The 12,500-nt window shown below is 41.5% G+C and overlaps 1 protein-coding gene across 1 annotated transcript in view; it reads left to right on the top strand.

The window, feature by feature from the left end:
• Nucleotides 1-12,500, top strand: part of LOC138358389 (uncharacterized) — a 57,223-nt gene that overhangs the window by 18,436 nt on the left and 26,287 nt on the right. The window lies entirely within an intron of this gene.

The raw sequence follows: 12,500 nt of genomic DNA, 5'->3' as shown, positions 1-12,500 counted from the left end.
TGTTTCCTCTCGAGGGCTGAGTATTGGGTCACCAATAGTGAGTATTGCTAACCCAATACTCTCATCAACCCAACATTGGGCTTTTGATCTATGCAAAGACCTACTAGCAAACACAAAAGTTTTCACGCCGCGGTTACTACAAAAAAAAATCTTATTCCTACAGAACATCATAAACTTGTAAAAAGTATTGATACTTGGCAAGGAGTAAGTTTAATGGAACATGAAGATTATATATTACACTGTCAGCTGTCGTGATAACTCCCATTTCCCTCACCCACTCACATCCTGCCTTCACCAGTTGCTCATCTCTCTTGGGTTCATATCCATCTAGGACCCGTCGATGCCCACTACCCTACCAATCGTGACCTGCTATCGTACTGGGAACCCTCGCTGCCCACTTCCCCGCCAGTCATGACCTGCTATCGTACTGGGAACCGTCGCTGCCCACTCCTGACTTGCTATCGTACTGGGAAACGTCGCTGCCCACTCCCCCACCACTCCTGACCCGCTATCGTACTGAAAACCGTCGCTGCCCACTCCTCCGCCACTCCTGACCTGATATCGTACTGGGAACCCTCGCTGCCCACTCCCCCACCACTCCTGACCTGCTATCGTACTGAGAACCGTCGCTGCCCACTCCCCCACCACTCCTGACCTGCTATCGTACTGAGAACCGACGCTGCCCACTCCCCCACCACTCCTGACCCGCTATCGTACTGGAAACCGTCGCTGCCCATTCCTCCACCACTCCTGACCTGCTATCCTACTAAGACCCGTCTACCCACTTCTCTCCTACTAGCACCAGTCTCATCCACATTCGTCTTCACCCATCTCGTATAGCGTTACCAGACGCAGCAAGATACACAATAACATAGTGATTTACTCTAACCCACAACGGCTAAATAATAACATTATTATTGTTAATAGTAAGGCAAATGATAACAACTATAACTCAGTTCAATATAACTACTGTTTCTCTTGAGACAACGAACTATTGCATAACAAATGTTGCACAACATGGTGACATGCTGTCTAACGGTAAACCCGTCATGGGAGGGTGTGGAGATCCCCGCTCGAGCATGACGGAGGATATCCTCGATTTCCAGGAGCAAGGATATGGTGGCACAGTCTAAACCAACCGGGGGATTTAATCATGCTCAGATAAATAGTTTGTTGCTTGCACCAGATTTCGATGTTTTTGAGAATCAGTTCGACTTAGTATGTCACTCTTGGATACAAGCTGAATCATAGGGATTAGCTTTTGTGGTGATGTGCTGAAGGGATAGTAACTTGGAAAAGGATAGTATGCGGGGTTCAAGTTACTGCTTCTGTTTTCTTCCTGGTCGAAGTGTCTCGAAGTCGTAAATTATTTATTCAGTTTTTTCTGAATAACTAGTTTTGACGATTTTTTTTTTAAGCGAAGAAAGTCTATTGGGCTATTGTACAAATATTAGGATGGTTTTGTCTAAGCATTTTGATGTAAATAAAACTGTTAACTTCACTGATGGTATTTTTGATGCTTCGAATATTTAGTTATTTGTTGTATGTTAGGAAGACTTGGAAGTAAACAATTATCCGATGATGCAGACGAGGAATCACAATAACGTGGCGTAAATATGTTGACCAGACCACACACTAGAAAGTGAAGGGACGACGACGTTTCGGTCCGTCCTGGACCATTCTCAAGTCGACTGTGTAATATCCATATATTCCACTAACAACCCTCAGCTCTCTACCAGTGTCTGGTCTTGTGAGTTAACTTTGATGACGTGTGAAGAGACCATACCAAAGGCAGCCTTGAAATCAGGGGAAGTGATAGAAGAGGTGCTAGTCGGGGAGTCACAATAACGTGGCTGAAATATGTTGACCAATCCACACACTAGAAAATGAAGGGACGACAACGTTTCGGTCCGTCCTGGACCATTCTCAAGTCAATTGACTTGAGAATGGTCCCATTCTCTCTCTCTCTCTCTCTCTCTCTCTGACGCGCATTTGACTTGAGAATGGTCCAGGACGGAGCGAAACGTCGTCGTCTCGTCACTTTCTAGTGTGTGGATTGGTCAAGAGGTGCTAGTGTGTAGGGGTGAGGAAGGTAGTCATTCAGTGACGCTCACGTCACTTCTTTCATGCGTGAAGCAATGTAACTTGGGGCGACAACATTGGGCTTTGAATAGACGATGTCCTTAACACCGTTTTAAACGATGTGTAAAACGAAAATAGTAACAGTGGTCAGCCGAAAATAATTGAGTTAAGTTTGGTAATGAACCTTTTATGAATGCTAGTTAACACGTTTAACAGCTCATCGTCATATTGCTTAAAGAACTCCCAAGTAAATAATAATAATAATAATCCTATTAATAATAATAGTAAACGGAGTTTTTTTTTAAATATAACCATTCTCACCGTTGGAAGTGACTTTGCCTTGCCTCACAGCTAAAAATTAAGTTCGAATGCAGTGACGATAACGTTGCATTCATCCTCCACGAAATCAAAAGTCTTTGATAACATAGTTGTAAAACCCAGAGCGTCGACCTGCTTGTTTGACAGTAGTGCGAAGAGGGAGAGGGAAGGAGTCGCGTCCGCTCCCCATGAATCATTACTATAAATAGCCTTTCAGGTCCTGCTATTTCAAATCGTAATTGTTGAAAGGAGCAACCATTTACAAAGCTCTCCATGTCTCTAATTAAACTCTCTAAATATAATTAGATATTCCAAAGCTCATATCATAGATAGCTACATACAAATGGACAATAACACATACACATATGTACAGTAGGCCGAGGAACCTGTACACTAGTTACATATTTGTTCAAGAAATCCCTGAACTGTATGTTTAACAGATCTCTCACCCTGTCCATGGAGGACAGTAGAAAATGAATATATGTGGGTTAGCATTGTTAATATGTGGCCACGTCTGTGGTAGAAAATAATAATAAAAAAGAACAAAAACAAACTAGTTGCAGACAGGTTGAGAGGTGGAACCAAGTAGCCGGAACTGTACCCCAGCAAGCACAATTTGACGAGTACAATTAGTTGAGTACAATTATATGGATTCATGAAGAGTAACACACATTCATATCAGCGAACTGCTAATATTAGTTCATATATATATATATATATATATATATATATATATATATATATATATATATATATATATATATATATATATATATATATATATTTATATATATATATATATATATATATATATATATATATATATATATATATATATATATATATACATACATACATAAACGTTTGTGAGGGTACCACATCTGGTGCCAATGTGGGGACCCATAGCCTCGGAGAAGAAAATAAAAAGTATTCAGAGGAGACCTTGTAGTTTCTCACTGATCACCAATATTATCTTCTACCACCCCCCATTCTTTTGTATGTACATATATATATATTTTTTTATTTGAACTTTGTTACAAAAAAGGAGTTACATATAGGGTACAAAGATGGTTATCATAGGTGGTCGAGTTCCTCCAGCTCCTCAGATGGCGGGCAGGAACCCTGAATTATATATACACACATTTGACCACTGCACTTCTCTTTCTACCATATATGAGAAATATTGCCGGAACGAAAGGTAAATATTTCCAAAAAGCAATTGAACAAATTCCTGTAGGAAGCGCCTTGTCAAACCAGTTGCACTGAATATGTAGTTCTACGGGGCGCTGATAAACAACTGCCTTACATGTTGACCAAATCACACACTAGAAAGTGAAGAGACTGCGACGTTTCGGTCCGTCCTGGACCATTATCAAGTCGATTGTGTGTTGTCACACAATCATGTGTGATTCTGTGATCACACAATCGGCTTAAGAATGGTCCAGGACGGACCGAAACGTCGTCGTCCCTTCACTTTCAAGTGTGTGATTTGGTCAACCTTTTTCAGCCACGTTATTGTGACTCCTTATCAGCAACTACCTTACATATTCAGTTACTCCACATGGTTGACTTGGGGAGTATAAAAACCTGCAATGCCACCTACACTTAAATTGGTTACCTAAACACAATGTATTCTCTACACAAATCTTTGTATTTAGTTCATATATTCCAGTTGTTGACATCAAAAACAGCCAAAACATATTAACCAAGAGCCTTCCCGCTCTTTCAACATCCCAGTTGCAAAACATGTGACAGTGCTGACGTTATCAACGAGCAGTCGTGCATGAGCTCCTTGGAACTCTATCAAAGGCTTTCTTTCGCAGAGATTCATTGAGTCAATCGTGTTGAGTCAGATAGCTGTTAGATGGATGTATCTAGAGGTGAATATTTATTCAGAGGCCTTAATTGATGAATATTAAAACTCCTGTGTTGAGGAATCTTTATTGCGATGTAGTTCCGGACGGTACGATAATCATGTTGCAATTGCACGGGGCAATGGAAAGACAGTTTCTCAGAGAGCTTACGAACACTGGGATCAGCGTTGTAAGGGTGTCAGCCTCTGTCTTGCACACACAGGCGACGCCACCGACTCTCAGGCCCTTGCCTCATCGTTCCCAGGTTCTCAATTGAAAGACAAAATTAGGTCATACACTGTGAACTCGAAGCTTGTGTATGACTGAATGGCTCTTTGATTGTGTGTGTCTGTCCTTATATATTTTTCTCTCCCGCTGTCTGTCTGTCTGTCTGTCTGTCTGTCTGTCTGTCTGTCTGTCTGTCTGTCTGTCTGTCTGTCTGTCTGTCTGTCCCTGTCTCTGTCCCTGTCTCTGTCTCTGTCTCTGTCTCTCTGTCTCTCTGTCTCTCTCTCTCTCTCTCTCTCTCTCTCTCTCTCTCTCTCTCTCTCTCTCTCTCTCTCTCTCTCTCTCTCTCTCTCTCTCTCTGTCTCTCTCTGTCTCTCTGTCTCTCTCTCTGTCTCTCTCTGTCTCTCTCTGTCTCTCTCTGTCTCTTTCTGTCTCTCTCTCTCTCTTTCTCTGTCTCTCTCTTTCTCTCTCTTTCTCTCTCTCTCTCTCTCTCTCTCTCTCTCTCTCTTCTCTCTCTCTCTCTCTCTCTCTCTCTCTCTCTCTCTCTCTCTCTCTCTCTCTCTCTCTCTCTCTCTCTCTTTCTCTCTCTCTGTCTCTCTCTGTCTCTCTCTCTCTCTCTCTGTCTCTCTCTGTCTCTCTCTGTCTCTTTCTGTCTCTCTCTCTCTCTTTCTCTGTCTCTCTCTTTCTCTCTCTTTCTCTCTCTCTCTCTCTCTCTCTCTCTCTCTCTCTCTCTCTCTCTCTCTCTCTCTCTCTCTCTCTCTTCTCTCTCTCTCTCTCTCTCTCTCTCTCTCTGTCTGTCTGTCTCTCTCTCTCTCTCTCTCTCTCTGTCTCTCTCTCTCTCTCTCTCTCTCTCTCTCTCTCTCTCTCTCTCTCTCTCTCTCTCTCTCTCTCTCTCTCTCTCTCTCTCTCTCTCTTTACACAGTTGTGTACAAAAGTAGACGATTTTTCCTGTTAGTGGGCTTAGAGCTTTCCCTTCCACGCTGAACCTTACTAGTTTTCCCTGGAACACGGCCCACAAATCGGTTTACAACCATATCCCCAATTACTCCTTGGTAAAACATGGGTAAACAGTCTAGAAATGAAGCTCAGTCAATCCTCTCTTGACAGGGTTCGAACCCAGACGAAATAATTAGCGAGGGTTAAGCGCCTGTTACCCTTGTCTCTCTAATACCATTAAAAGTTGTATTATTCAACTAAATTTATAGTAATCCGTAACATAGTCAGACGAGTACAGCACATATTAATGCAACACCCATGTAATAGTCTTATATACCGCGGTTCAATACAACGTCTCATAAAATAATCCTTATAGAGCCCAACTAACTATAGTCGACAATTCAAAAAATAAAGCAACCAAGCTGTAAATAATACAAATCTGAATTCAGTCCTTGTGTCGTCAGTTACTTCGTGTTTACGTCCCTCGATGGATTATACAACATGTACACATATGATGACACTATTACATACATTATCACGTATTATGAGTCGTATCCTTTGATTCTTAGTCGAAATGTGAATAGTCGTTATTGATATAATTTTGAATGTTAATCTCGATACGTTTATCAAATTATTTTATTCTGGTATCTGGAACCCTTCACACAGACTAATTTTTAGGAACCATAGGTACACAGTATTGTTTTGTTCCCCTAGACTGTACTTAGGGGCTACAGAGTGAAAGTTAGAGTTATATAGCTACGTTCAGTGCAAGAAAAGGCGACATGGGATACATGATATGCGTGTTGTATAAACTAACCTGCAATAGCAAACCTCAAGTGGATTATGAAGATATTTTTTTAAATATATGAGTGAATATAATTGTTATAAATCTCAGAGTAACTTGAGCAATTTGATCTAAAATCATTGATAATTGGACACTGACTAACATAATGGTAAATGGTATGTCATAGTTTCTGTTTAACATAGTTTAAATTTGAGATTCTAGGAGTTGAGCGTATCATTACCTGTAATAGTTAGCCACAAGGATAACTATTTAATAGTTAGCCACGTTAGCCACATCCCAGCCTAATTCAACAAGTAACTCTATCATATTGATTGGGAAATGTTGTATGCTATCCTCATATGTAGTTCACCATTCAAAGCAGATAAAATACCTTAACTCAACCTATCACTGTCATTCTGATAGGTAACATCTATTTGAGACGATATTCAATATCACTTATATCACTCAATAGTTTGTTTCTAAACAATCCTGGAGATGTTGAATCTTTTATTGTGAATAGAAAATCGTATTTAAATGCACTTTTGAATTATATATGCTAGATGGATTAAATTCTTCCTTCATGTTGATAATTCTTAAGCATCTGGAAGTACCAAAAATTATGTTAATTGCTTAATGTTTGGCATCGCATTCCTTTCAGCCAAAGCCCCAATTATGTTAACAAATAATTTTAATATTATTCAGGGATATATAACCCCACATGTCAGTATCATAACCTACTCACTCCATCAGTCACAACCCCATAAACTAGTAATATTACTTACTCACTTCTCCGTTGGACACAAACACATATGCAGGTCACAACTATGCACATCATCGCTGAACACCGTCACATATCCTAGTTTTGTCAAAGTCCGTTATTAGCAGAGCCTCTCACTTTATGTCCGATACACTCGTGTGCGTCAGTGTGCTGCCGAGTCCACCCATGAGAGAGTAGTGGGAATTAATCTCAGTTGTCATTATAGGTGTCGTGCACACAGTTAAGCGTGAACTCTGAGTCAGACTCGACCCGGCCCTCACCAGCGACTGGTATATTAGACCACAATAGGATTCAACAGCTCTCCCTAACCATAGGAGTTCCAGTCAGCGTCATATACAACCCGATCCGATCACCTCCAGCGTCCCTAGATTAACTAGTCCTTGTTTCCTACTCCCTGAATATGAACCGACCATGTCTTTGTGCCTGCTCTGCTCTCTATCTGATGAATAGCAGACCGACAACGAAATGGTTCTCATCCACTCACTGGTCGCCTACCGGTGTGTCAAGTTACAGACAACATATTAGTTACATTGTTAAGAGAATGCGACATACAAATTTTCTGCTTTATATAGCCAATCCTCGTCTAGGGTCACCTGTCAGTCCTGTGTTCGCTCGTTGTCTGTTACTCAAGTAGAATGATAATAAAATACGTTTTGGGAAACAACGTGACGATTCACCTATTTGATCCCGCAGGAATGAGAGAAGAAGCTGTTGGTCGTCTCAAATAATGACTTGCGACTTACACGATTTCTATATTATTTAAGATAAAAGTGTGGCCGGGTTAGCTGTCTCCTAACCTTGGATCATTCCAATTACCTACTGTTACGCTAAGGGATTCTTTTCTGAGAAGCTTCCGTCTACTCTTTCTGTTGATCCAACCACTTGGGCTGGAGGGTAGAACGACGGTTTCGCTTCATGCAGGTCGGCGTTCAATCCCCGACCGTCAAAGTGGTAGGGCACCATTCCTTTCTCCCCCGTTCCAAATCAAATCCCTATCCTGACCCCTTCCAAGTGCTATATTGTCGTAATAAATTGGCGCTTTCTCCTGATAGTTCCCTTCTCCTAATACTTTATTATTCTATTCGTGTTTTTTCTTCCTCTTTCCTCTTCACTTCCTGGCCTGTTTATTATGATTATTATTGTTCTTATTTGTTTGTGTAAGTTGGAGTCAAATTGTTTTTTAATTACCTGTTTTTCGTTATTTTAAATTTTAGCGGAAGTTGTAGCAGGATCAGTAGGTCGTCCTGCCAGCAGCAGGTCGTCCTGCCAGCAGTAGGTCGTCCTGCCAGCAGTAGGTCGTCCTGCCAGCAGTAGGTCGTCCTGCCAGCAGCAGGTCATCCTGCCAGCAGTAGGTCGTCCTGCCAGCAGTAGGTCGTCCTGCCAGCAGCAGGTCGTCCTGCCAGCAGCAGGTCGTCCTGCCAGCAGCAGGTCGTCCTGCCAGCAGTAGGTCGTCCTGCCAGCAGTAGGTCGTCCTGCCAGCAGTAGGTCGTCCTGCCAGCAGTAGGTCGTCCTGCCAGCAGTAGGTCGTCCTGCCAGCAGGCCAAACAAAACAAAAACTGCTGCCTACGAACCCATTATGTGTGCCTGTGTAACCATTTCCTAACCCGTCCACGTGATAGGTATGGGGTGCATAATAAACCAAATTAATGACTGCACACAGTGAGGATAATTTTCCACTGATTATTTTGCCACAACGTCTGGATGGTTCATTAATATAATGCCCTCCTCCTCCTCCTCCTCCCCTCCTCCTGGAGAGGAAGGAAATCTCTGGCAGGGAAAATGTCGTGTCGTTCTCACTGCAGGAGCTGACGGTGATACACACACAGTGTATGATGAATGTCGCGGACGAGCAGCAATTTCCAATTTCCTTCTGTCACCTTCATGTTCTACAATACATCAACAACATCTTAACGATTAGAATAGCTAACACTTGCTTCATCTCACGGTGGAATGAGAGGCATAAATGTATTATATTATGTCGGTTTTCCTTACGGGCTCACCATAGCCCGTGCTACATGGACACTTCGTTCTGAGTACCTCAATCTGAAACAACGTCGGTTTTCCCCATCTCTAAGACATGGCAGATACACACTAATGGAGGATGGGATAACACTATTTTCAATATTATTCTCGTTTGAGCGCTCTGTCTGAAGGGGGAGGATGCGTTAGCACTCTCTTCAGCCGCGGTATTTCCTTCCACCTGTTCCACTAGGAGGAGGAGGAGGGGGTAGGGTGGGGAGTGATATCCGGCGGTGTCCAAATATCAACTGGCACCGGACGGATAGTCTGTCACTCTACCTCCCCCCTATTCCCTCCTCTTCTACCCACCTCTTCCCTCCCATTTCCTCTTTCTCAATCTTCCCCCTCACGCCTATCTCTCTATCCTCCCCCTCACCCCTATCTCTCTATCCTCTCCCCTCACTTCTATCTTTCTATCCTCCCCCCTCACCTCTATCTTTCTATCCTCCCATTTCTTCTTTCCTCATTTTTCTCCATCTCTCTTCCTTCCATTTCAACCCCTTTCCCCTCCTCTAACCCCCTCTTCTTCCTTGTTCTGCTTCTTCACTCATCATCCCCCTCTCCCCATCACCTTAACCCTGTCGTCTCATCTTACATCTTTGCTTCATAATATCTTCATTGTACATACTCTCTTCATCACCATAACCATCTTCACTACTCTCTATTTTCATCATCACAGCCATCTTCACTACTCAATGTTTTCATCACTGTAACCCTGGATGAATTCAGGTCAGTGGTTTCGAGTAATTTTTATTTTTATTTTTTATAAACACATTTAGGTACATCTGCATTTGTGCAGCTACCCAAACTATATGAACAGTAGTACAGTGTGTCAAAAAGCTACAGCTACGTGGTGCTAAAAAATCCCCATCACACAGGATGGTTAGTCATACAGTGGCATGTGATAAGCAGTCTGCACTGGCAGACTCTGGGTGCAGTATGAGGATATCATCAACACAAGAGTGAATAAGGTAGCAATGATAATAAAAGTCTCCATCTCGCAAGATGATTAGTCATACAGGGCCATATGTTCAGTAGCCTGCACTGGCAAATTTTGGGTGCATTATGAGGATATCTTCAAGAACACGAGAGTCTGAATAAAATAGTTACAAAGCTCCAGGTACCTCATGCCAACGGGTCTAAATGGTCTGAAAACTGGGCATTCGGTGATGTAGTGCGCAAGCTCTGCATCACCGATTGCCCCCTTCCCCCAGTTATCAAACAATTCAGCTAAAATATGTGGTAAACTGTATGGAAACTACAACCACGATTTCGTTTCAGACTATGCAAATTGCACCTGTGAGGTAGGTTAGAGGGTTAACATCAGCGTACAGGCTGATATTCCTTAAAGCATTTAACTTAGGGCGACCACGACCAGCCTATGTGTTCCGAACCTCACACCATTCCCCCTGCAAAGTTGGGTGAGGCTAGACCAAGCGTCTGGCCTCCGACTTCGGAGAGACGAAGAGAGAGAAGCAAATAGACAGATTCACCCTCTAACAATATAATTTTTTGTATCACAGCTCTGTGTAAACAGACTATGGTGATTAAACTCCATGATTGGAGTAACCACAGATACTACATAACTTGCCCACTCGTATATTCTAGAATATGTTCATGATCAATCAAGCTTGTTGCAAAACAGTTATGCTTTCTCACCAGAGTAAACGACCTCTTCAGTGTAAGTGAATTCATTATATTTAATCAGAGGCATACAATTAATTATTTACATATTTGTTTTAAGCATAATTTTACACTAATATGATTTGACTTTGAAAGTAAGTTACATAAAACACAGAATTACAATTGAGAGTTAAATATCGACACAAAACATTTAACTTAAAGATTCATGCATAGATAACATGTTTACATCTTAGTATAAACAACTTTTAATATGAAGCACATTTATACAAAATATTATTTAAGAGACTATGCAACACACCCTCAGTTTCCCATCATTAACAGTTTATCGACTCGTAATTACTATGGAGCTAATGGTAAGGTTAACGGTGACTAACGTGATGAACATGATTTGGAGCAGCTTTGAGCAGCTTTGAGCAGCTTTGAGCAGCTTTGAGTAGCTTTGAGCAGCTTTGAGTAGCTTTGAGCAGCTTTGAGCAGCTTTGAGCAGCTTTGAGCAGCTTTGAGCAGGTTTGAGCAGCTTTGAGCAGCTTTGAGCAGCTTTGAGCAGCTTTGAGCAGCTTTGAACAGCTTCTCAGACACCTAAATCACGATACAAAGAAAACGTGTGTACTCACCTAGTTCCTCACTTCACCTAGTGTCCTTGTATTCATGGCTAGAAACTGTTCACTCACAGTATTCATTTCCTGTGACCGGAAATTAATTTGCACAAGGAATCATTCCCTGATGGCACAAGTGACGGCCGGAAGTGTGTCGGAGCGACCCACGCCAGAAGTGCTTGATTCAAGTCCCCCCCCCCCCCCGTCCACCCTTCTCGTTAGGTTTTCTCTGAAATGTGAGCAGCTGAGTGCACTGTTTTGATATATTATCATCATTTTCGCAGGCAGTATTGATAAGCTAACTTCAGGCAATGTAATGACCTCCGCAAGCTGCTTTAAACTCTTCTACTAAGGCAGCAAATAAGTGATGAAGTGCCTGACAAACACTGATGAGTGAAAGGTTTTAAGCAGAATAATAATAATAGGATGTCCATATATTGACAAAATTTAATTCGATTCAGTGGATACAAATTAGATGAGTTCAGATTCAGAAAGGCATTTATAAATAATAGTTTGGGAATAAGTCGTAGATTTATATAAAAAAGTAGTTTTGAGTAATATTACATTCAAGAGATGATTGAACTGTTTTAGAAATAGGTTAAATATATATATATATATATATATATATATATATATATATATATATATATATATATATATATATATATATATATATATATATATATATATACACGAATGAATTTGGTTGGGTATGAAAAGGAACTACTTTAAATAGGTCAATTAACGTTCGAAAGTATTCACTAATTTTCTTCGTTCTTGAGGTGCCAGCATCGCTAATCCTCCTCCTCCTCCCTCTACCCCTCCTCCGGCGCCAGAAGAGTGAGGACGCTGAGACCTGAGTCAGGACGTAGCTACACCAAGAGTGCCTCCGAGAAAGTTACTCTTACCTGCTGAACGTTACGTTCAAGGGAGTCAGGTGGCCCGCTTTCACTCTCTAAGCAATTAAGAAAGAGGGAAAGTGTATAGTGTTGTTCTAGCTTTCTGTTTCGATTCCTTGCACGGACTCGTGTCTGAGAGCGTGTCATTGGCTACGCTTGCTCTCTTGTACACACAAATATGCAACACGATACACTGTGTTCAGTCGTGGTTTCTCCTGTATGTCATGGGCGATCTTATCCACTTTTTAAGTTTAAATTAAAAATATTGATCATAGATGAAAAGCTCATTGAATACAGATTAATGATAATGGTGAGTAGAACATTGATATATATGGAACATGATCCTTCATTTTATAATGAATATTC

The sequence above is a fragment of the Procambarus clarkii genome, chromosome 83 (genome assembly GCF_040958095.1).
Source record: "Procambarus clarkii isolate CNS0578487 chromosome 83, FALCON_Pclarkii_2.0, whole genome shotgun sequence".
NCBI classification, from domain to species: Eukaryota; Metazoa; Arthropoda; class Malacostraca; order Decapoda; family Cambaridae; genus Procambarus; species Procambarus clarkii.
The sequence above is the reverse complement of the archived record's forward strand: the minus strand, read 5'-3'. Positions and strand labels throughout refer to the sequence as shown.